Source organism: Mesocricetus auratus, unplaced genomic scaffold (genome assembly GCF_017639785.1).
Source record: "Mesocricetus auratus isolate SY011 unplaced genomic scaffold, BCM_Maur_2.0 Super-Scaffold_100027, whole genome shotgun sequence".
NCBI lineage: Eukaryota > Metazoa > Chordata > Mammalia > Rodentia > Cricetidae > Mesocricetus > Mesocricetus auratus.
Genome location: NW_024429208.1, coordinates 6,185,534 through 6,210,833, shown reverse-complemented (window position 1 = coordinate 6,210,833; position 25,300 = coordinate 6,185,534). Strand labels below are relative to the sequence as shown.

General features: G+C 49.8%; 1 long non-coding RNA gene across 3 annotated transcripts; it reads left to right on the top strand.

The window, feature by feature from the left end:
• The first annotated feature begins 17,754 nt into the window (after positions 1-17,754).
• Positions 17,755-25,075, top strand: LOC106022400. 3 transcript variants are annotated; one of them, XR_005871419.1, is made up of 5 exons: positions 17,755-18,138; positions 19,596-19,801; positions 21,557-21,848; positions 24,502-24,814; positions 24,893-25,075. It is a non-coding gene; the product is annotated as an uncharacterized LOC106022400 (long non-coding RNA). The 3 variants fall into 3 exon arrangements; XR_005871418.1 differs by lacking the exon at positions 21,557-21,848 and having other exon boundaries at positions 17,792-18,138; XR_001197398.3 differs by lacking the exons at positions 21,557-21,848; positions 24,502-24,814 and having other exon boundaries at positions 17,821-18,138.
• The last annotated feature ends 225 nt before the right edge of the window (positions 25,076-25,300 follow it).

The following is a 25,300-nucleotide window of genomic DNA, read 5'->3' as shown; positions in this document are numbered from 1 at the left end:
GGCCGGGCGTTGGTGGCACACGCCTTTAATCCCAGCACTTGGGAGGCAGAGGCAGGCGGATCTCTGTGAGTTCAAGGCCAGCCTGGTCTACAAGAGCTAGTTCCAGGACAGCCTCCAAAGCCACAGAGAAACCCTGTCTTGAAAAACCAAAAAAAAAAAAAAAACAAAACCAAAAAAAAACAAATATACATATATATATATATCAATTAGTTGCTTTATCTTTAATTTTTTTTACGTTTATTTATTTGTGTGTGTGGAGGACAACTTACAGGGATAGATTTTCTCCTACCCTATGGGTCCCAGGGAGCAAACTCAAGTCGTCAATCTTGGTGGCAAGTGCCTTTACCCAATGAACCATCTCAGTGGCCCTTCTTGTCTTTCTGAGAGGAAACAGTCAAGGAAGCAGCTGGATGACATTGTGCACATATGCACACACACCACTATGACCAGGAAACTCTGAGGTGGAGGTAGAAAACACCCCCAGGACCTCAGGGAGTTCCTTCATGGGGTTGGAGAGATGACTCAGCAGTTGAGAACACTGGCTACTCTTCCAGAGGACCCAGGTTCAATTCCCCGAACCCACATGGCAGGTCACGCCTGTCTGTAACTCCAGTTCCAGGGCTTCTGACGCCCTCACACAGGCATATATGGAAGCAAAAACACCAATGAACACAAAATAAAAACAAGTTATGAAAAAAAAGAAGTTCCTTCACATCGAATGACTGTCTATGCGCCCCCAGGCCCCAGGTACCACGAGGGAACTGCTGACTGCTTGTTACTGGTACTTTATGGAAACCATTAGACAGTGCAGAGCCTGGCTTCTTCGTTTTCCATGATGACTGTTTGCTGTCTGAGTTGCTGTTGGCAGCCGTCACTCCTTTTCTTTGTTCTAAAGTTCTCCGTTAAACTGCTATTCATTAAATGTTCTACTGGTGGTGGATAGTTGGGACTCTTTTTTTTTTATTTCTACGAATAAAGCTTCATGAACATTCTTGCACCTGTTGGCGCTCGACACATCAGGGGCAGTGCGACCTTGGATGAAGCACTTAGCTTCTCTGAGCGCCAATCCCATCATTTATAAAGCGGGAAAGAGAGGAGATATTAACTGTTGTGGGCGCTAACCCATGAGGATTAGATGAGCGAACACGTGAAAATTGTCTAGCAGGGTGGCTGACAAACAGCAGGTGCTTAATACATGCCATCCCCAGGAGGGAGCCAAGAAAAGAAGTAACTATGTATAGTTTACAGGCTGGGACCCTAGGACAGCAGGTCACCCCTAACAGCAGAATTCTACCCTAATTTCTGCTGTCACCCACAGTTGTTTTCTGAGCCCAATTCTGTCACTTTTAAGTTTCTTAGATTGCCAGGTCAGATAGGCCAGGTTGTAGACAGGAAAATGAGTCTTATTATGATTTGTGGGATTGACCTCAGCACTGGGGAGACAACTTAAGGGGTAAGAGCACTTGCTTTGTAATCCCAAAGATCTGTGTCCAGATGCTCAGCACCACATAAAAAGTTACTTTATAGTCACTCATCTGTAACCCCAATGGTAGGATTGCTAGGCTTTGGGTGCCAATATAGCCAAACTGCAGGGAGTTCTAGGTTCAGTGAGAGACCCTGCCCCAAGAGAGTAAGGCAGAGAGCAATGGTGGAAGGGACCCAGCCTCAGACACACACGTGTAGTAGATACATATGTATTCAATGCGTACAACACACACACAGACAGAGTCATTCAAATGTATACATTTGTAGTTGTTGAAACAGGGTTTCATGTTGTAGCCCAGGCTGGCCTAGAACTACAGACCCTGACTTGAATGTCTCTGAAGGGAATTACCAGCCAACACCACCATACCTGGCTCACTTGTTCATTTAAAGAACAAGTTTTTAAAAATTATTTTTATTTTATGTGTATGAGTGTTTTCCTAAATGTATGTGTGTACCACGTGTATTTAGTGCCTGAGGGAGCCAGAGGAGGGCACCAGGTTCTCTAGAAATGCAGTTACAGATGGTTGTGAGCTGCCTTGTGGGTGCCGAGAATTGAGCCTGGGTCTCCCGGAAGAGCAGCCGGTGTTCTTAACCGCTGAGCCGTCTCTCCAGCCCTCGCTTATGCATTTTGATGGGTCATTACTGAGGACAAAACATGCTTCTTACATCTTTGTGCCTTTTGGTGGGTTGCAGAGGACTTGGCTCCCGGCCTCATCTTCTCCTGGACCCAGTAGACATGCCCACTATCTCCACCCATCCCCCCCCCAGTTACTCCTCACGTGACTCCCCCAGAAAGCAATCCCGGCCAACTGCAATGGTGATCTTTACCGCCAGCCCTGAATTCTGTGGGTGTGACTCAGGACACTGGAAGGGCTCCAGCTTCTTGACATGATGGGGAACCCCCAAGGTACAGTCACATATGACCTCTGACCTTAGAGGGTGTAGTCCTCACTGGGTGGGTAGCCTGCCTGCTACCTAAAGGCCTTCCCCAGTGCTGGGGGAGCACAGAGAGAAGACCTGAGGCTGGGAGTCTAGATGCAGTTCAGCTTGCCTTGCTGAGGTGGCCTGGGTGGCCTCCGGTGCCCAGACTCTCTCCTGCTGAAATACACACTCAGGAAGAAAGGCGGCCATGGTTTCATCACAAGGGTACAGGGTGGGCAGGTGCCAGCCGCAGGAGTTCTGTTCAGAGCCCGGGGGCCTCACCTTTCCCCTACTTCTCTCCCCCTTCATCGCCATTTGGAGGAGAGGCCCCTAATTGCAGGGTGGAAGACCACTAATGAGACTGTTAAGGACCTCAGAGACAGTGCTGATGGCCCTAAAGGGCTTCCCTGAGTTTCCGTAAAAGCTCTGGTGGCGGAGAAGCCTCCATTAGCAGGAGGATTAATCGCCAGGCAGATCTCAGCCACCTCCTTGCAAGGTGGGCCCAGCTTCCACAGCTTCCCGGCTGAGCCCTCAAGTCAGAGAGGAAGAGGCCTGACCTTTCCCACCTGTTCCCCGGGTGAAAGCTCAGGGCAGGGAGATAGGGGTTTGCAGAGCAGGGAGATGAGGGATACGGACAGCAGAGGGAGAGAGCCCGGAGAGACAAGGGAGGGGCCTCTAGGGAGTGATTGCGGAGAGCCTTAGGAGAATGCAAATGATATGCAAAATATGCAAACCATTAGTGATTAGTTGTGGGTCAACAGCTCCGGGGCCCTCTGTGTAATAAGTTGGCAACTCAGAGTGCTAAGCGTCTGATTGGGCTCAGGGGAAGAAGCATGGGCCGGCCTTGGTGTGCATGGACTAGGACCTCTGGACCTTCAGGTCACCAGCCCTCCTGGGTGCCATCCTGGTCCTCCCCTCATCAGTGAGGGGTTCAGGCAGCTAGAGGCTCACAAATGGCCCCTCCACGCTCCTGCACAGCTAGGATGTGGCCCTCAGACCCGAGGTGGCCCAGTCAGGCTGGCTTGCTCAGCAGGTGCTGGATGGGGTCATTTCTCACCCCATCTCCTCTGTCAGCATCACGTGGATTTCTTTTCTTCCTTTTCCCCTCCCTCAGCTCTGTCCCCTGGCAGAGCATCTGGGTAGCCGGGTGCTTCTCCCTGCTTCCCCTGGTCTCCGTGACCATGTGACTCTGACCAGTTTTGGAGCGTGGGGAGGAGGGACCTGCTCCTCCATCCATTTCGAATTGTGGGGAACACCTGATATGGGAGTTGCCAATCGTGCTGGTCTCTGGAGGCATGGACGAAGGGATCCCTCCCCCAGCCCCACCACCAGGAACATCTTGTTAGCCCCTGCTTCTTATCAGGTCTTTTTTTTTTTTTTTTTTTTAGATTTATTTATTTATTACATATACAGTGTTCTGCTTACATGCCAGAAGAGGGCACCAGGTTGAGTTGTAGATGGTTGTGAGCCACCATGTGGTTGCTGGGAATTGAACTCAGGACCTCTGGAAGAGCAGTCAATGCTCTTAACCTCTGAGCCATCTCTCCAGCCCTTCTTATCAGGTCTTATTGGCCAGTTGGCAAGGCCTTCAGTGCAGACGGGACCCCAGAAGTTGCTGCCTTCTAAATGCCGGGCCTACTCCCAGCACTTCTGTGGAAGATTTTCCCCCACTTGGGGCTCTGCCACAGCAGGGGCCACAGAAGTAAATTCAATCAATATCTGCCAAGTCCCGGCCGGGTGCCCCGAAGCATTGGAAGGTACTTTAGAGTGCAGAGTGCGGGTGGGGGGGGCATTGTCTGCCAAGTCCCGGCCCGGTGCCCCGAAGCATTGGAAGGTACTTTAGAGTGAAGAATGCAGGGGGGTGGCATTGCGGGGATGGTATGAGCACACTGGATTCCCTGGGCTGAAACCTCTCCCTCAACAATCTTAAGACAGCTCTCCCCCGCCCATGGGATCACTCTCTTGGGATCACTCTCTCAGAAGTGACAGGTTCTTCTTGCAAATAAGGCAGGAGGGCAAATCCAGAGTAGGGAGGTCAGGAGGCCACTGCCCCAGCCTTTGCCTTTGTGAGAGGTCAGTGACAGGAAGCCAAGACCTGAAACTCAGTCATGGAGATGTGGGTAACTGGGGGGGGGGGGGAGGGGGCGGAGCTAACGGCCTGGCTCTCACTGCCGCTCACGCTGGCTTCTCCCCTAGACTCCAGCCAGCATCCTCGAGTGCCAACTGTGGGAGGGGAGCTGGTCTTGGGGCACACTCTGCCCCCACAGTAACACTTGCTGTCAGCCAGGCAGGGGTGGGTGGCACTCTGGGAGCTTACTCCCAAGTCCTCACCCTTCTCCTGTCCCTTCCAGAGGGACAGCAAGGGGCAGAAGAGAGAAACAGGGGACCCAGAGTCTGTTTGAGGTTGACCTGATGGTAGTCACAAGTCCCAGAATGCAGTTCTCTCACCTCTCTGCTGGAGCTGAGGCTGAGGTGACTCGGGGAGGAGGAGAATGGGAGAATGGGTAGGTGCGGGGTGGGGTGGGGGTGTGGGGGTGTGTGTGCCTTCAGTGCACAGGCTCTGAGGATTGCCAGCCAGGCTCGTGGAGATGAGATGCGTAGGTTTTGAACCTGCCCAGCTCCATCTAACTTCCGTTCTGAGAGCTCTGACCGCTCCCACCCTGCCTCCACCTTAACCGTGTCGGCCCTCCCCTCCCCCCAGCATCCGGGTGGGAGGCCCTCCTTTCTCATCCCTCCCTCACCCCCAAGTCTCCTTGGTGACATTGTCAAAGCGGCCGGAATCAGACCCCTGCCTCGTGGGGAGAGTGGCAGCCTCTCTCTAGAGTCCCACCCTCCTCCCTGCAGCGGCTCTGACTCTGACAATCCGCTGGCTGCCTGTGACCTTCAGACGGTACACCCAGATCTGCTTTCAGTTCCCCTCCTTCTCCTCGCCCCAGCCATCAGTCTGTAAGCTGCTAGGTCTGCAGCCACCGAGGGGGGATCAGGTGTGTGTGTGAGGGGGGCGGGCTCCTCTCCAGGTGCCTGAGAAGCAGACTAAACCTGAATCTTTTCCTCCCATCACCGGCTCAGTAGCCTGCGCCCCCAACTCTCAAACTGGAGCAGAACCGGCCTGCAGGACTGGGCTGGATGCTGGGTAGTATGATTGCCCCCCAACTCCTAATTGTGTTGTTTGATTGGGCTGGGTTCCTGGGTGGGCCAGGAGGAAATGCAGACAGGGCCTACATTAGGGTTGCCTTACTGTCCTGGCTAGTTTTATATCAACTTGGCGCAAGCTAAAATCATCTGAGTGGAGAGGACCTCAGTTGTTCTAGAAAATACCTTCGTAAGATAGGCAGGCCTGTGGGGCATTTTCTTTTTCTTTTTTTTTTTGGTTTTTCGAGACAGGGTTTCTCTGTATTGTTTTGGAGGCTGTCCTGGAACTCACTCTGTAGACCAGGCTGGCCTCGAACTCACAGAGATCCGCCTGCCTCTGCCTCCCGAGTGCTGGGATTAAAGGCGTGCACCACCAACACCCGGCGGGCATTTTCTTAATTAGTGATCAATGGGGGAGGCCCAGCCCATTGTGGATAGTGCCTTCCCTGGGCAGGTGGTCCTGGATTCTATAAAAAAGCAGACCTGAGGAGCAAGTCGGTCAGTAAGCAGCACACTGCACGGCCTCTGCATCAGCTCCTGCCTCCGGGTTCCTGCCTGGTTTGAGTTCCTGTCCTGACTTCCTTCATTGGACTGTGACGAAAAATAAGCCTTTTCGTCCCCAAGTTGCTTTTGGCACGGTGTTTCATCATAGGGATAGGAACCCTGACTAAGACACTCATCTCAGGGATAAAGTTCTAGAGCAGGGTGTGTGTGTGTGTGAGTGCATGTGTATGTGTGTGCGTGTTTTCAGTAATTAAGAGGAATACTTTTAAATACAATATTAAAATAATCAAAATTAGGAGTTGGCGAGATGGCTCAGTCGATAAAGTTCTTGTTGCATAAGCATGGGGACCTGAATTCGATCTCCAGCACCCATACTAAATAGCTAGGACATGGTGGCATGCTCTACTGATCCCAGGGATACAGAGGTGGGTCTCTGGGGCCACTGACCAGCCTAGTCTATTCTAGATCTGAAGCCAATGGGCAGTGATACAGAGGTGGGTCTCTGGGGCCACTGATCAGCCTAGTCTATTCGAGATCTGAAGCCAATGGGTGACCTGTCTTAAAAAAAAAAAAAAGAGACTTCTGAGAAACGACACCTGAGGCTGACCTGTGTCCTATACACACACACACACACACACACACACACACACACACACACACACACACACACACCCCACAGCACTAAACAAACCCACAATGGTGGGAGGCCGAGGGAAACTCTCCTCCCTAAGCAACTGATAACCTGATCCCCATTCCTGTGAATTCACGGAATGACTCTGGGCTTCAGGCAGGATAAGGGGTTCATCACCTGGTCTTGACAGGGAGTGGAACCTGCAGTGGGTAGGAGGGTTCTTCCAGAGGATCTGGATTTGTTTCCCGCGTGAGGTGACTCACAACTAAGTGCAACTCCAGCTCCAAGGGATCTGTCACGCTCTGGCCCCTGTGACTCCCGCCTTTACATGTGCATGCCTACACACAGACCTGTACATATAATTAAAAGATAGCTTTAAGCCCTTGAAGAAGAAGGAGCCGGGACCAAGGATAGCAATGCGATCATGGTCTGATGCAGTCTCAGAACAAAGGCGTGCTCTTTGGGTGCTAAGATGGTGCCGGGTTGCTTGCTGAGGAATGCCAGCAGCTTCTAGAAGCCAGAAAAAAGCTCCCCTGGGCTTCTAGGAAGCAATGAAGTCCTGCTGGCACCTTGGTTTGAGCTCAGTCAGAGCCTGACTTACAGAACTGTAAAATAATAAATCTGTGCTGCTTCAAGGCGCTAAGCTAGTGATCATGCGTAACTGCGGCAACGAGGAACACGTATTCTCTCTCGGCGCCCATGAGGGACTGTTCCAACACCCCGTACAGATAGCGAAATCTGAGGATGCTTGTGTCTCTTACTTACAGTGACCTAGTGTTTGTGTATAGCCTATGCACACCATCCTTTGTGTGCTAATCCTCTGCAAACAGTAGTTTTACTGTCTTGTTTAGGGAATAATGAGAAGGAAAGGTCTGAGTCTGTTTGCTTTCATCCCGATTATTTTGTGTTTGCAGACGGCTGAGTCTGCGGGTGCTGAAGCTGCAGATACAGAGGGCTGATAAATAGAGATGGGAGAGGAGAGTCTAGGCTTCTGGCAGACTCCACCTTGGCTCTCCTGCCCACTCAGCCTGAACTTCAGGAGAGATGGAGAAAGGTAGAGGGGCACGGCAGAATAGCTGGGAAGGCCTGAGGGCACCTCAGCATGCCTGACAGACACCGACTGACCAACGCTCCGCCTGAGTGGGTTGGGGGAGGAATGAAGTGTATTAAGGTGCCAGGACTCCACCCAGAAAAGACACCACAGGGGTTGGGCTAGAAACCAAAGTCCAAGGTCTCCAAGTCCATGTAGAAATGTCACATGTTTCTGCTTGCTTAACCTGTTAGTATGGTATGACTATTGTTAATCTCATGGAACTCAGGCTAGCTTTGAACTTTCTTTGTATCTGAGGAAGACCTTGAAATTCTGATTCTCCTGGCTCTACCTCCCCAGTGCTGGGATTACATCCATGTGGCCCTGTGCTGGGCTCTGCAGTGTTGAAAGTGGAACTCGGAACTCAGGACTTTGTGCATGCTAAGTAGACCTAAACATTGTGAATTAATGCTTCTCAACATGATGAACTAATGAATTAAAAGAATGCATGCACATAGTTGAGAAGTTAAAAACCACAGGCCCCATAATAAATCTGCCGTTTCCAGTCTAGCCTTTTCCACCCTGTAGCTCTGCCCCTGAGGCAGTCACTTTTTGACTGCTTTTGTTTTTTTCAAGGATTTATTTAGATTTTTTTTTTTTGGTTTTGCGAGACAGGGTTTCTCTGTATTGTTTTGGAGGCTGCCGGTCCAGCCTAGCCTGGAACTCACAGAGATCCGCCTGCCTCTGCCTCCCGAGTGCTGGGATTAAAGGCGTGCGCCACCACAGCCTGGCTATTTAGAATATTTTAAAACAGCAACCAAACGTATCGTTCATTTTTCTGTTTTACAGTTTTGAAGTCTTGACTCTTGGTCTTGTACTATGGAAGATAGAATGTAATACTCATTAGCCCATCCTCTCCTTTTTCTTCAATTGTATTTCCATCATTTACTGTGTGTGTGTGTGTGTGTGTGTGTGTGTGTGTGTGTGTGTGTGTGTGTGTGACGGAGAGAGACAGAGACACAGAGACACAGAGACAGACAGAGACAAAGACAGAGAGAGTCACAGAAGTCAGAAGATAACCTTTGTGAGGCGGTTGACACATTTTACCCTTTGAGTCCTGGGCATAGAATTCGGGTGGTTGAGCCAGATGGCAAGTCTCTTTACCTGGCGAGCCATCTCACCAGCCTAATTTTAAATCATTTTTTGATGTTTATTTTAGCTTCATACATATTTAAGACTGAACAAAATAATGGGTCCTGGTTGTATTTTCAACTGTATTACTTCTCTCATTGAGTTAATTATTATTTCTATTTTAAAACTCGATGTAATTCATTTTCTCGGTATTTATCAGTAATTCAATTTCAAAAAAAAAAACGTGTCTGGGTGTTTTGGCTGCTTGTAGGTCTGTGCCTTCGGAGGGCGTGGGACCCCCTGGAGCTGGGGAGTATAGTTGGTCGTGAGCCACTGTGTGGGTGCTGGGAACGGGACTCTGGGAGAGCAGGCAGTGCTCTGCTCTTAACAACTGAGCCATCTTTCCAGCCCCTCAACCCAAATTTTTGAACTCTAAAGGCACCAGGCAATCATTGTTTTTCCTCAGTGACGTTCTGATTGGCTGTGAGATGAGGGTCTGGTTATGCTGCCCAGGCTGCCCTGAGACTCCCTACCTCAAACGGCCCTCTCACTTCAGAGGCAGGCGGATCTCTGTGAGTTCAAGACCAGCCTGGTCTACGGACACAGGGATTGGAGTATCTGTCATGCCGTGTCACCTGTCACCTGGCTTTTGGGTGATATCTTTCCTGAAAGTTTCCGTCCTCTTGCAGATGCGTCTCTAGGGCTGCTGTCCAGCCCTATCCTGAAACTTCATCTGACAAATGCCTCCATGTTTCTCCCCTGTTGGAATCCTTCTCTTGAACTATGGAATTGTCTATCTTGATTGGCTCCCTACTTCCGGGGGAGGTTATTTTCCATAGATATTGGAGGAAGCATCTACAGGAGATAGTGCCGTGTGAACTTGTATATTTGAAAATATCTTTTTGATCCCCCACCCCTTGATAGTTTTGCTGGGCATACAACTCTACCTTGGAAACTGTGTCTCAAACTTTAGAGTTTGATCTATTGCCTTCAGGTTTACATTCCTATGACTTGACAATTCTGAGTCTATTTTGGTTCCTATTTTCTTTGTAAAGAATCCATTTTGTCACTGGAAGTTTTTAGACTTAAAAAACATATTACTACATCTGTCTTTGTGCATGTGCACACATATCCGTGCCTTGATATGTCTGAAGGTCAGGGGACAGCTTGTGGGAGTCAGGTTTTTCTTCCACTGTGAGAGTCCTGGGGGCCAGACTCAGGTCACCAGGCTTGGCAGCAAGTACCTTTGCCCAGTGAGCTGACTTGCTAGTCCCCTTTTAAGTTGTTTAAAAAAAAAATCACTAGTGCTTTTGAAACTTCACATTGATACTGGTTTTTGTTTGTTTGTTTTTGGTTTTCGAGACAGGGTTTCTCTGTGTTGTTTTGGAGGCTGTCCTGGAACTCGCTCTGTAGACCAGGCTGGCCTCGAACTGACAGAGATCCACGATCCACCTGCCTCTGCCTCCCGAGTGTTGGGACTAAAGGTGTGCGTGCGCCACTAAGGCACAACTTGATAAAGCTTTGTAAAAGTCCTTTTCTGGTTGATCCAAAGCAAGACTTAGTGCTAGGAAATTTTCTTGTATTATTTCTTCTGTTCCTGCTTTTTTTGTTTGTTTTTGTTTTTGATATCCATAGTTTGTTCCCCCTCTCTCCTTCCCTCCCTGCCTTTCTCCTTCCCCCTCTCCCTCTCTTTGACACAGGATTATACTCGGTGGTACAGGCTAGCCTCAAACTCCTCTAGCCTCAGCCTCCCGTAAGCTAGTACTTCAGGTAAGCACCGCCACGCCTGATGCTTATGTGTGGGTATCCGATAGGTCACCTGTTGGACCTTCCTGGCTGACCTCTCACTGTTTCTCGTCTCCCTGCCCTCTCCACTCTGCTTGTTTGGCTTAGTGGGAAGCATCCTCAAATTTACCTCTTAACTCTCATACTGGCTATAAGCTACCTTTTTAGCATGTTTTTTTAATTTTTTTTTTTTTTTTTTTTTTTTTTTTGGTTTTTACGAGACAGGGTTTCTCTGTATTGTTTTGGAGGCTGTTGGTCCAGCCCGGCCTCAAACTCACAGTGATCCGCCTGCCTCTGCCTCCCGAGTGCTGGGATTAAAGGCGTGTGCCACCACCGCCCAGCATGTTTTTTAATTTTTAAAAGCACTATTTTTCTTAATGACTCTATAGTTTGTCTTGTTTGATCATTTTTTGTCTTTTGTTTACTTTTGTTGAGACAGGGTTTTACTTCGTATGCCAAGCTGGCCTGTCACTCAGGATTCTCTTGCCTTGATCTCCCAAGTACTTGGTGTACAACCCTATGACACCCAATCTAGCTCCTTATCTTAACTTCATTTCATAAATTTTTTTTTGGTTTTTTACGAGACAGGGCTTAATGATTTTTAAAATATTTTATTTATTTATTGTGTATGCAGTCTTCTGCCTGCATGCCAGAAGAGGGTACAAGATCTCATTCAAGGTGGTTGTGAGCCACCATGTGGTTGCCGGGAATTGAACTCAGGATCTCTGGAAGAACAGTCAGTGCTCTTAACCGCTGAGCCATCTCTCCAGTCCTGGAAATAATTTTTTAATATACAATTAATTCAAATTGTATGTGCACTGGTGTTTTGCCTGCAAGTATGTCTGTGTGAGGGTATCAGATTCCCTGGAACTAGAGTTACAGACAGCCATGAGCTGCCATGTGGGTGCTGGGAATTGAGCCCAGGTTCTCTGGAAGAGCAGCTAGTGCTCTTAACTGCTGAGCCACCTCTCCAGTGCCCTCTCTGGAAATAATTTTTAAGGATTTTTTTTTCAGAGGGAGGGGGGAGGTTTCTGAGGCAGGGTTTCTCTGTGGCTTTGGAGGTTGTCCTGGAACTAGCTCTTGTAGACCAGGCTGGTCTCAAACTCACAGAGATCCCAAACTCACAGAGATCTGCCTGCCTCCCGAGTGCTGGGACTAAAGGCGTGAGCCACCACTGACCAGCAAGGATTTCTTTACTTCATCTTATGTGGGTGTATGTTTGCCAGGTGTCTGTCTGGCGCCTGTGGAAGCCAGAATCCAATGTGTGATTCCCTGGAACTAGGGTTACAGATGTTTGTTGTCTGTGGGCACTGGGAACTGAACCTGGATCCTCTGCAAGAGCAGGAAGTACTCTTAACTGCTGAGCCGTCCCCCCCTTAACTGCTAGCCCATGTATGTGTGTGTTTGTGTGTGCAAGCACACGCCACAGCACACGTGTGAAAGTCAGAGGACAACCTGTGGGACACCTCACTCCCGCCACGTGGGTCTCAGGCAGAAAACTAACTCGTGGGACTTGTCTGAACAAGCCTTCACCTGCTGAGCCCCCATGGAAATTGCTTTAAATCGCTTTTTAAACTCTGTCTATCTGTTCTGCTTCCTTTGGAAGAGAGGGCTCTTTGAGGAGATTTCTGTCTCTTCACATTCCTCTCCCCCTCCTCTCCTGTGCGGCTGCTGTGGTCTCTGTCTATTGGGCTGGAGACTTCTTATACACATGTGGTGATGCTCACTGTCCGTTCCTGTTTGCCAGGAGACACCTGACAGCTCCGTGGGGCACTGTCGTGTGGAGAGCAGTCAGGTGGAGGAGAGCTGCTTCCTTCGTAGAAGCCTGCTGTTAGTATGGAGATTCCCGCCTAGGCCAGTCTCTCTAAGATGGGTCTCCCGTCTCTCACTCGGGAGGATAAGCCTGCCTTTCCGGATGCTGAGAAGCAGGAAGGGGGAAAGAGCTGCAGCCCCACAGCTCAGGGTACCGACGTCCATATTATCCTCTTTCCCGGTTTAGGGCCTAGAGTGGATTGAACAGTGGCTTCCCCAAAAAATATGCCCATGATGTGTGCTGGAACCCACGAGGGCTCGGATGGTAGCCTATTCAGAAAGAGAGCCTTTGCAGATGTAACTGGATGAGGTCATTCTGGATTTCCCAGATGTCACACCCAGTGACAAGTGTCTTATGAGTAGCTTACAGAAAAGATGAGATCATGGGAAGACAAAGCCAGAGGCTGGAGTGACGCTGCCACAAGCCAAGGGACACCGGAGCCGTTAGAAACCAGAAGGGGCAAAGAAGGACTCTTTGATTTTAGGCCTCTGTTCAATTGTTTTCGGCCCCCAGTGTGTGCTAGCCTGCTCTACGGCTAGCACACTTGGTCAATACCCGTCCTCCAGCAGGCCCGCTGTTCCTGATGGCAGAGACCCTCTGGCTCAGCTTTTCCTGACGAGAGGAAACCTCCTTTGGTTGGGGTAGGATGTTGGCTGCCTGGGGTGTGAGGGATGTGAGGGGCTGTCTGCTACTAGTAAAGAGTCTTCAATTTTTAAAAGTTACACTTATTTATTTATGGAGAGACGGAGAGAGAGAGAATCTCAGAACCCGGGATGGAAAAGGCGGAGCCAAATGGATCCTTCGGGCTTGCTTGCCAGTCAGCCCAGCCCAGGCTATGAACCCCCAGTTCCAGTGAAGGGTCCTGTCTCCAAAACTACAGGGATAGCTCCGAGGAGCAACACCTGAGGTTGACCTCTGGTCTCCTTCATATAAACGCGCGCGCGCGCGCACACACACACACACACACACACTTCAAGAGAAGTAAATGATTCTCAGAGTTTGGAGAATTAGGACAGCAAAGGTAAATAGTACTAAAGAAAGTTCATCCAACTCAGTTGATATTCCTATTTCTTTGTTAAAAAATAAAATGAGTTATTCGCCTGGTAGTGGTGACTTCATACCTTTAATCCCAGCACTCAGGTATCAGAGACAGGCAGATCTGAGTTTGAGGCCAGCCTGGTCTACAGAACGAGTTCCAGGGCAGCAAGATTTGTGTATTTGATATGTATGAGCGTTTGCCTGCATGTCTGTGCACAACCATATCTGTGTCTGGAGCTTGTGGAGACCAGAAGATGACACTGGGTAACCTGGAACTGGAGTTACAGACTGCTGTGAGCTGCCATGTGGGTGCTGGAAACTGAACCCTCTCTTCTGTGAGAGCAACAAGAGCTCTTAACACCTGAGCCATCTTCCCCATTCCCTGTTCTGATTTCTTGGTTGTGTAACCAACAGGCTCATGGTCCCCTTCCCCCACCCCAGCCAGTAGCTCAATCATCTACACTCAGCGGAGTGAGGTTGTCGTGGTGAGACAAGAAAAGCCTCACTGAAGGAGACCCAGGCAGTATTTTCACTTTAGTCTGGTTGTATTGCTAAAAAGCCCTTCCTTGGAAACGTGAACAACATCCACCCCTTCTTCTAAAGTCTCGATGACAAACTGAGGTATGATTCCACCAAAGTTCACCCAGGAGGAATTAATGAGTTTATTAGACTTACAGGGCAATGGGTAAGGGGTTATGGGAAGGGGAATAGATGACCTTAAAACAGCCACACTGGAGGGTCTGCACTCAGCAGGGATGACAGCTTACCCACGGCTATGTTATAGGAAGCCCCTTCCCTCGCCCTTTCCATCCATATACTCCATCCCTTCCCAGAGATCCTGAGACCACGAGAACAGCCGACCGTCAAAGACCCCAGCTGTGATCATCTTTGATGGGCTGAAGATGGTGGCGGTTTGTCTTGGAGGCTTGCCCCATGCAGCAGGTGGTTTGCATTATTTTGATTGACATGGAATTCACCTGTTCCTCCCTGGTGGTTGGGCCTGCCAGCGTGGCCTCATGGGTTTAGAACATTGTGAAAGGTTAGATCTTGATTATCAAGCCATAGTTCTGTGGTGGTTTGCAAGAAAATGGCCATGTTGGAGTAGGTGTGGTCTTGGAGGAAGTGTGTCACTGTGGAAGCAGGCGTTGAGGTCTCATATGTGCACAAGCCACGCACAGTGAGTCAGCCCACTTCCCGTTGCCTGGGCAAGATGTGGAACTCTCAGCTAGCTCTCCAACACCATGTCTGCCTGCATACGGCCATGTCCCACCATGATGATACTGGACTAGACCTCTGAAAATGTAAGCCACCCCAGTGAAATGTTTTTGTTTTCCCTGTAAGAACTGCCGTGGTCATGGCGGCTCTTCACAGCCACAGAAAACCTAGCTAAGACAAGACTTTAGGACTCCTGTTGTTGGGATTGGTCCTCCCCAGCTGGGAGACCTGACTACCTCACTCTGAGCCCAGTGGTCTGACCCTCTAGCATCAAGGGCTGCAGGGGCTTTTCAACTATGGAAGAGACGGGGATTCTGGAAGGAGTTAAAGATACAGAAGTGGTTGAGGTTACTAAACAAGATGATGAGAGACTATACTGAGCACTTACAGCAGGCCACCATGAACTTGGCCAAACCAAAATGGAGTCACCCATGCTCGACACCATAAAACCAAGCAGAGACTTTAACAGACAAATCCAAAGCAGAGGGTGGGGGGGCGATGTTTCTCCTAAAAAACAGGAGGTTCTTAGTCTACCTGAGTTGGTGAGATAACAAAGGACCCTCTGATTTTTGAAAATTACATTTATTCATTTTATGGGAGGGGCACATGCATGTCACAGCCTGTATCTGGAGGTCAGAGGACAACTTGTGAAAGTTGGTTCTCTTATTCCACAATGTGGTGAAATATGTATTCTTTCCCACCAGCTGCCTGGGGGTCGCCACTGTCTCTGCCCCCAAATAACATATGAGACACTATATTAATTATGAAGCTGTGGTTTGCTATGGTTTTTTAATGGCTAGCTCTGACTTAATTATTAACCCATCATTCCTAATATATATTTTTATAAGGACTTACCTTACCAGGGATACAGCCTCGTGTGTCCTCTCTTCCCCAGGATCACATGGCGACTCCTACTCTTTACTACATTTCCCAGAATCCTCCTTGACTCCTAGTACTACCTATCTTGCTTCTCTATTGGCCAACAGTGCTTTATTTAGCAACTAATAGGACAAACATATAGACAGAAGGACGTCCCCCATCAATGTGGGTCCTGAGGATAGAATGTTCTAGCCTCAAGTGGCAAGCACCCTTATCTGCTAAGCCATCTGGCCAGCCCAAGACCCTCTGCTTTTTTGTTTGATTTTATTATTTTGATGTGTGTGTACATGGGTCTGTGTGGGTCAGGCTCCCCCCACACCTCCGGAGCTGGAGTTAGAGACAGTGTGAGCCACCCACAGGGATGGGTGCTGGGAATTCCCCAGTGGAAGCTCCAATGGAAGAACAATACATATAGGCTTAGCAGCTGAGCCACCGCTTTAGCCCCAAGATCCTGTGCTTCAGCCCTTACAAAAGACTGCCTTCAAGTTATTTGATGTCAATCACTCAGCGTCTTTTCCTACTGCTCTCTCTCCTTGATCCCATCTCACATAAACCACTGTGCCGGCGTTGCGTGTGGGAGCTCACTCATTCTACAGAATGGGGGCTGCCCTGGTTCACCAATCACAAATCAAAGCTGAGCAGATCCAGAACTAAACCGCTGTAATGCTATGTCTCAATGAACCTAAGGTCTTGGCTCGTTGCTCTTTGGCAGAGAACTTCAAGGGGGCTTTCCGGGGGGCTGAACTTGGTGGTTATGTGTGAGAGGGAGAAGTGTGGGGGGGTGGCAGTGGCTACGGTTCCTCTGAGAGGACAAACTATGAACTGGGCAAATTGTGGCACCTCTCCTTCCGATGGAGGAAGAGAGCTGGTCTGCTGGGGCTGGTGGTTGGATTGGGTTGAGTGTTGGCATCTGATGCTCTTCCCAGGAAACAGTTTCTGCTTGAGGCCTCCCTGTTCTCTTCGAGACCGATAAGGAGTACCCCAAATCCTCACTACCTACTAGGCCCAGTACCTGAGAAAGGGGTGGCCCTAAGGTTAGCCACCTCTTCTTTTCATCCCCCCACCCCGCCCTTCCCTCTGCCTTCCCCTAGGAAGCAGCAGATACAATCAGCAACTTGGTTTTCTTTTTCTTTCTTTCTTTTTTTTTTTTAATAAAAAGGCACTTTAGGGCTTTTATGCAGGAGGCTGAGGCCCATTAAGACATAAATTAAATCTTTGTGGGAACAGCCGGAGTGTGGAGGCTCTGTGTGAGGAGGGCCCCTCACTGGTGTGGCAACCCCCAGCTCCCGCTTCCTTCCACTGGCCTTGAGCTCCCCCCTCACCCCCCCTCCCGCTCTCCCTCCAGGATTAAAGTGCATCTTAGCGACTGGGAGGAAATTAATCAGGGTTTGCATGAGGAGGTTATGGAGCAGGGCTGGAGTGAGGCGGAAGAGGAGGAAGCAGGTGAGGGAGTGGGGGGTGGGGGCGCTAAGGGAGGGAGTCGGGGCGGCTCAGTGGCTCCAGCCTGTACTCCACCGTGGGACCCACCCCGCCCACCGCGCATCGGAGGGAAGGACTGTGCTATCAGCCCTCGCACAGACAGGGAAGCAGAGGGGTTTCCAACGCAGAAGTTCTACGACCACCCATAACATTTCTCTTCTCTCCAGTGTGTTCCCCTCGCCCCCAGGCATTTCTCTGCAACTCCTTTAGGAGCTTGAAAATCCTGATCTCTCTCTCTCTTTCCTGGGATCACTTGTTCTTTTTTTGTTTTTGTTTTTGTTTTCCAAGACAGGGTTTCTCTGTATAGCCCTGGCTGTCCTGGAACTCACTCTGTAGACCAGGCTGGCCTCGAACTCACAGAGATCCGCCTGCCTCTGCTGGGATTAAAGGTGTCACTTTTAAAGGTCCCAAAGAAGTGTTTTACTGAGGCTAGGGGACTCCAGAATTTGTTTGTGCAGGAGAAGGGACCATTGGCTCATACCCAAGAAACCTGTGGCAGCTCTAACAGGATGCGGGGTTTGGACAATGGGGTGGGGACTGAAAAGTTGGAGCTGGGTCCACAGTGCAGGGGGCGGGGCTGTTGCCAGGGTGGGGGCTCCCTGTGTCTCCACACTTGTGCAGTGGCCACCTGTCACTCATTCATTTCTTCAGCAAATGTTTATTCTGCACCTGCCGCGCAGCTGGCAGGGGGCTAAGTACTTCAGTTAGGGAAGCAGTGAGAATAGAGACTAATGCTGGGTTTCTTCTTTCTAAGAAGCGCCCCACCCCCAGGGCAATTTGAATAGTTTTGAAATCAGGGTGTGTATGTGTGTGTTTTTTTTCAAGCCCGGAGTGTTAGAGTGATTTTCTGAGGTGCCTTTTTGGCTTTTTGGGCATACTGCATGGGCTGTTCACGCCTTGGCAGCTTAGAGCTATGAGACCTAGCCACAGTCACATGTACCTTTTGGGCACCTAGCAAGGTGCCAGGCCCCCTTCTAAGTAATTAGTTAGTTAGTTAACTCGTGTCCACACCGCCGTGGGAATGTGGAGGTCCAGCTCAGCTTTCCGGACTTGGTTCTCTCCTTTCACCGTGTGGAACCCAGAGATCCAACTCAGGTAATCGGCCTTGGTGGCATGTGACTTGGCCTGCTGAGTCGTCTCTCTGACTCTATAGGCCCTGTTCTAAGTGCTTGTGGTGTGGCTTTTCCTAGGGAGATGTAAAGAAACGTGAGCCTCTACCTTCTTCCACGAAGGATCTTGTCAGGGTCTCCTGCCATGTGGTCACATTTGCTCTGATTCAAGACAGCAGCAACCATGTCTAAACCAGAGGAAACAGCCACGTGACCATGTTCTACATGCATGAGACATGGTGTCTTGGAGCCCGGGCTGCATGAGCTTAGGGGGTGAAGGTCAGGTCCTTTAACTGGGCAGGAGCAATTCCAAAATGAGGAATTCAAGCCACCACTGTGTCTTGGGCTACATGAGGAACAGGTCTTCCGTAGCCCAGGGTGGCACTGAACTTACTATGTTGCCAAGGGTGGCGTTTAGCCTTTTGTTTCTTTTGTCTCTGGTCCTAAGTGCTGGGATTACACTGCCTGTCCGCCATTCCTGGTTTTAAGAGGTTTTTGCTGTTGCTGTTTGTTTTTGGAGACAATGTGTCATGTAACTCAGGCTAGCCTCAAGCTTACTGCCCTGCCTCTACTTCTAAGTACTGGGATTGCAAACTGGAGATCTCGCCATGAGCTTCCTGCATGGGAGACAAGCTCCCTACCGACTGAGCCACATTCCCCAGCCCCTTCTGTATCCAAATTAGTGCTGTCCTCACTTAAAAGATGAGGAAACTGGAGCCCTGGGAGATGAATTTTCGCCTGGCCCTCAAAGAACAGGGATCTCGCAAACTACCTTGCAAACATCCGTGGTAGCCTAGTAACCACGGTTGAGCTGTGGGGGTGCAGGGCAACAAAGGAGGGTGGAGGACGGAACCTGCTTGGATGTGGCCACGCAGAGTGGCTTTGGGGCCTGGGGACTTTCCCCTCTCTCAGAAGAGCCCCCTTTTTCTTGGTGTGCCTGGGGTGATGAATCATAGAAAGACACATCATTCACTCCTATCAGCCTGGCAGCCCGCTGTTCTTCCTGGCCAGGGGAGAGGTGGAGAACAGAGGGAAACCCAGGGAAGGGCCTGTGAAGCAGCCTCTTGCTCCCCAGCCCCGCCCACAGCAGTCACGTGGACCGTTCTCGGTCTGGTTTGTTTCAGGCTGGGATGCATGGGCTAGTGAGGAAGGCTTACAATAGGAAGGGGGAAAAAACAAGCAAAGAAGTTACTAGAAGCCTCCTTTCCTCCTTCCTAATTACCATCTAAGGCAGGCTTGAAAGCCAATTGGGATGCAAGGAGCCTGGGGCATCACCCTTCCGTTCTCCAAACCTGTGACGCTGAAGGCAAATCTCAGCCAGTGTTTTAGGCAGGATGGTGGAATGGTTTCTCCATAGGGAGGCGCTGGGCAGGAGCCCTCTGTTCTTCCCGTGTCCTCTCTCCCTAACTCCCTTCCCTCCCCATTATTCTCCACCTTTCCCAGGCTCAGCTCTGCCAAGTGCCAGGAAATAAAGACCTCACCTGCCAAGAGGAGCCGGGAGGGGCGCCGAGGGCTCTGCCAGCAGCCTGGAGCTGTCAGGCTGGCGGTAATTAATTAATCAATCCATCGAGGAGGCTCTCAGAGCCACAACAGCGTCTCCTGAACGTGGCACAGTGGGCAGGGACGGCAGCTGCTCCAAGGAGGTTGAGGTAACAGAGGCCCTGCCAACCTTGGCCCCGTGGCCATTGCTCCTGTGTCCTGAGAGGGGGCTGGGGGGACAGAGAGGAGGGGCCAACTCACCCAAGCCTGGTGTGTCTAGTTCACAAGCGCTGTGTACCACCTACTGTGTGTCAGACTTGTTGGAGACAGCTTGAGACAGGGTTCAGGGCACACACACACACACACACACACACACAAGTGCGCACCCTTCTAATGAATTCCTGGGGACGTGGCAAGGATGTGGTCTCAGCGAAACCCTAGTCCTGGCTCTATCCACAGGGCTTGGAGCATACACAGAGTGCAAAATTGTCTTGCCCTTCGGGAGGACAGTCCTGTCTGCCTCCTCAATGGCTACGAGCTTGTGTGTGTGTGTGTGTGTGTGTGTGTGTGTGTGTTTCTAGGCACTTTCCATCAACAGAAAGTGAAACTTCAGCAAAGGGGCAGCTGGGAGCCCCGAGCAGCAGATCCCACAGCAGCTGAGGGCTGGCTGTGCCTGTGTGGGTACCTGGGCCTTAGGCAGGTATCTGTCAGTTTTAGTCACTAGTTCTGCAAGCATCATGAACCCTGGACCAGCAACCATTACCACAGCATCGTTGGAGAAATAGCCTGTCACCAGCCTTATCCCACGCATCTAGAATCTCATCCACACCACAGGTTTTGCCTGCTCCTCTAGGACACTGCACTCCTCGGAACGAGGGGCACAAAGAAGTCCTGGCCCCCGTGTTTGTGGGACTTGGGCTCTAGCGCACTGGCTGGTAGTATGCATGGGGTCTTTACTCTTCCCACCCATGCTTAACGGGACGGCAGATAGTACGGGTGCTCAGAAGATGCCGAGGGACGGGAGGGACACCGGGCCCTTTTATAGATCTCCTTGAATGTCTGTACTTGCAGAAGACTCATGTGCTGCCCTTTGGTCCATGCCTCAGGCTTTAGAACCATGGGAGCATGAGTACTAACTTTCTTGGGACCAATTTATTGAGTTTTGTTTGTTCGTTTGTGTGTGTGTGGTGTATGTATATGTGTGTCTATGTGTGGTGTGTGCGTATATGTGTTGGCTTTCACGTTATTTGAGATATTATTTCAAAGTTCGAGGCCAGCCTGGTCTACAGAGTGAGTTTCAGGACAGCTAGAGCTAAACACAGAGAAACCCTGTCTTGAAACAAACAAACAACCAAAAAAAACCTCTCAAAAAGAGGTATTATTTCTTTTCCACTGACTACATACCTCTAGTCCCAGGCCATATAGGCCACAATCATATAGAAACCAGATCTCTAGCCTTCACCTCTGTGTCCTGTTTCTGAAGAAGTTAGCCTCGTGGGAAATACAAATATTATTTTTTAAGACTTTTTTTTATACAGGGTCGTACTGGGTAGCTTGTGGATCTTACTATGTGGACCAGGCTGTCTTTGGACTTCCAGAGATCCACCCGCTTCTGCCTCCTGAGTGATGGAGTCAAAGGTGTGAGTCACCACATCTGGCCTAGAAGATTTATTTATGTTACTTTTAATTAAGTGTATATGTTTGTGTTGGAGGGTGCACATAAGTTCAGGCACCCTCAGAGTCCAGAGAGGGCATTGGCTACTGTGGAGCTGCAGTTACAGGGGTTATGAGCTTCCAGACATGGGTGCTAGGAACCAAACTCAGGTTCTCTGAGAGAGCAGTAAGTGCTGCCAATCACTGATCCATGTCTCTAGTCCCTAAATAGCTATTTTTATTATGCTTCTATTTATTTATTTTGTGTGCAGGTGTGTGTGGCGGGTCACACATAAGTCATAGTGTGCACCTGAAGATCAGAGGACCATCCGTAGGCGTTAGACCCCATCCAAGCCCTCAGGGCCCTAGCCAGATAAGTCATCTCTGCAATCTAGGAGTATTCTTGAAGGCCATTCTCACCCTAGGAGGGCTGGTGACAACTGGTGTGGAAGGGACTGAGAATCAAATACATACACCCACTAGACTCAGCCAGCAAGGATCTCTAATTTTCCCTCAGCTGGGTCTCCTCAATGCCCGTGATCACTCTAGCTCCTCCAGGTGAGGGTAAGTGTGACAAAGGGGACAGCAAGGAAGAAGGAGAAATCTAACCGGTCATGGTTAGGGTAGCTGTGTGTGCAGACTGTGAAGGTCCCCAAATGTGAAGCTGTTTGTCAAAGGCCCTCTGAGGGCTCAGAAAGGAGCTGCACGAGTGAGTGGCTCTGAAACAGAAGCCACATCAGATACGTGGCGAATCCATTGGGTCTGCTCCTGAGCACACAAAGGACAAAGGACCTGCAGGGTCTTGGGGACACTGCCCCCCCTCAGGCCTGGTCCTGTTTCCGGTCTTCTCTTATGCTGGTTCCATGACCATTGCCTTCCTTAAAACAAGTCCTCTGGGCCAGGGAGATGGTACCTGCTGAGCAATCCTGGTGACCTGACCTTGATCCTCCAAACAGACATAAAGGTGGAAGGAGAGAACACACACACACACAGACACACACACAGACACACACAGATACACACACACACACACACAGAGACAGAGACAGACAGAATGATAAATTTTAAATAAATTTAAACATGAAATAAAAGTTCCCCATTTTGAGCTGGGCATTGGTGGCGCACGCCTTTAATCCTAGCACTTGGGAGGCAGAGGCAGGCGGATCTCTGTGAGTTCGAGACCAGCCTGGTCTACAGAGATAGTTCCAGGACAGCCTCCAAAGCCACAGAGAAAACCTGTCTCGAAAAACAAAAACAAACAAACAAAAAGCCCCCACATTTTGTTTAAATGTGAAAACCAAGTGTCCTCCTGTCTTTGCCTGACTTGGTGGCGATCGCTTCATACCCCCTTATTTATTTGGAGGTAGGGTTTCATGTAGCCTGGGCTGGGCTCAAACTCACTATGCAGGGGGTGACCTCAAATTCCCGATCCTTGTTCCTGCACTTCCCACTCCCAGTTTGCACAGCGCTGAGGATCTAACCGGGAGGGGTGAGTCTGTGTACACCACGGAAGCCCCCTACCAACACAGCTGCGTCTCCTTTTTAGATCTATCCTTTTAGAAGGCCTCAGGACTGAGTGACAGCCCCACCAGAGCCGGGCCAAATAACCTACTCCCCGACTTCCTCAAATGGCCCTGAGGCTAAGGCTGCCCTGCCACCCTTCATTCTAGGGTTAATTTGGCAATGCATTCTGGGTGTTTTGTCAGAGCCAGGCCTTGAGGTAGGCCTGGGGGAGCCGCACACCAGGCAGGAGGGCTCCTGCTTTCTCTCCTCAGAGATGCGGCCTCCCCCTCGTCTTCACCACCCGGTCTTGTTCCTAGGAAGCGCTCTTTTCGCCTCAATCTCAGGGCCATCCCACACCCTCCCCTCAGTTTCGTCTCACTACGCTTGCTACTCTTGACCGTCCTGCCAAAATCACTTTGGATCTGGCCCCTTCATGCCCCATCCTCCCTCTCCCTCCTGGCTCTGTGTCACCAGTGAACTCCATAAGCCTGTTACATCTTCATTGCTGTCCCTGATAGCAGCCTCCCTTGCCCAGGCTGAGGACAGAGCCCCGAGGCTCTGGAAGTTTCCCTGCGGATAGACACGGCTTCCTTAATCAGCACCCTTTGGGGACCGTGGTTCAATTCATCTCATTACAGGGTCACCCGGCCATGGTGGGCCATTTCTTGTCACACCATCCCCAGTGAGGACCTGACACACCACTTGTGACACTGTTTCTCTCTGTCAGCCTGGTACCCTTGTCAAGGAGAGGGGGCGATCTTGTTCTCCAACCATCAATGGTTGGCTTTGCTTCTCTCTCTTCTCTCTCTCTCTCTCTCTCTCTCTCTCTCTCTCTCTCTCTCTCTCTCTCTCTCTCTCTCTCTGTCTCCTTTTCTTTTTTGAGATAGGGTCTCACTATGTAGCCCTGGATGACTTGCACCTCTCTATGTAAACCAGGTTGGTCCCAAACTCACAGAGATCCACCTGCCTCTGCCTGCTGAGTGCTGGCATTAAAGGTGTGTATCAACATGCCCAATTTTTATTTAATAAAAAAAACTATTTCATTGAAACATACATTCAGGAGTTTTCAGATCACAAGCATACAATTCTTTCCAGGGTGACAAACCATATTATTACCCAGAACAAGAAACAAACAGTACCTCACTTAGGTCACCCCACTAAGAAGAACCCTCTTAGGGCTTCTAACTCACAGACTAGCTTCTCTCATTTTGAAACATATATCTGAAACACACACACATATTCTGTTTATGTCTTCTTTTATTGATTACTGTGATTTTATTATTTTTGCTGTTTATGCTTTTTTTGAGACTGTAATATTACACTTCTCCCCTCTCTCCATCTAAGTCATCCCAAACACCCCTACCTGCTCTCATTCAAATTCATGGCCTCTTTTTTTCACTAATTGTTATGGCATGCTTATATAGTAGGTGTGTATGTATATACATATATATCCCTAAAAACAACCTGTTCATCTGAGTAATGCTGCCTGTATGTATGCTTTTAAGATGACCGTTTGGCACTGGACAGCCAATTGGTGTGCTCTTCCCTGGGGACTCTATGGGCTTGGAGAGGGATCTCCCAGCATCCTTGTCTCCCTGGTGACAAAGTACAGCCCTCTTCACAGCTCACAGCCAATCAGAGGGCAAATTTTGGGAGTTATCCGTGCCAGTCCTTTGTTTGCTTTACGATTGCTTTATCTGCCTTTTGCTTGCAGTGGTTTCTCATATTCCCTACGTACAGCAAGATGCTGCTTAACCTCCACCAATTATTTGTGCAAATGGGTACATCAGATTCCAGGAGGCAGCTGGGAAGGGGGTGAGTTCCCCTCCTCGGAAAACGGAATACAGAGTCAGCTGTCACGGCCTGTCCTCACACCGCCATGTTTTTCTTAAGAAGTGATGGGGAAGATGGATGATCCAGACATGATACACTGAGGGCAGCCTTAATGCCCGGGTGAGGCAGGATGGCGGGGAAGCCTGTCACAGTGTTGTTGAGGACTCTGAAGTCGATTATGAGCAACCCGAAGTGTGAGCATCGTCCTCCCATCTTCTGGGAATGACAGTGTGGGCCGACGAGCCTTCCTAAGCATCACTTCTCTCTTTCAGGGCCAGAGAGGAGCACTCAAGCTGGTGGCATGGTTCTGTGGGCAAAGCTGCTTGCTGCTAAGCTAGAAGACCAGTACCAACATGGTGGAAGGAGAGAGCAGACTCTCACACGCCTGCTAGGGTACCGGCACATGGCCATACAAGCATGTTCAAACACAAATAAATGTAATTGTAACTTTAAAAGTGGCGAATCTTCATGTCACCTGAGGTTAAACAAGAAGTCAGGTCATGGAACTTAATATTCATGCAAATGTCAGATACCTCTTGAGTTGGAGAAAAACCTACAAGGCTAGCTTCACGTGGTAGTGGGTCGATAAATACACATTATTGAGAACCTAATATATACCAAGTGAGCAATCTAGTGGTGTAAAGCTGATGTAAGACCGTCCGGATTCAAAGGTCACTTGT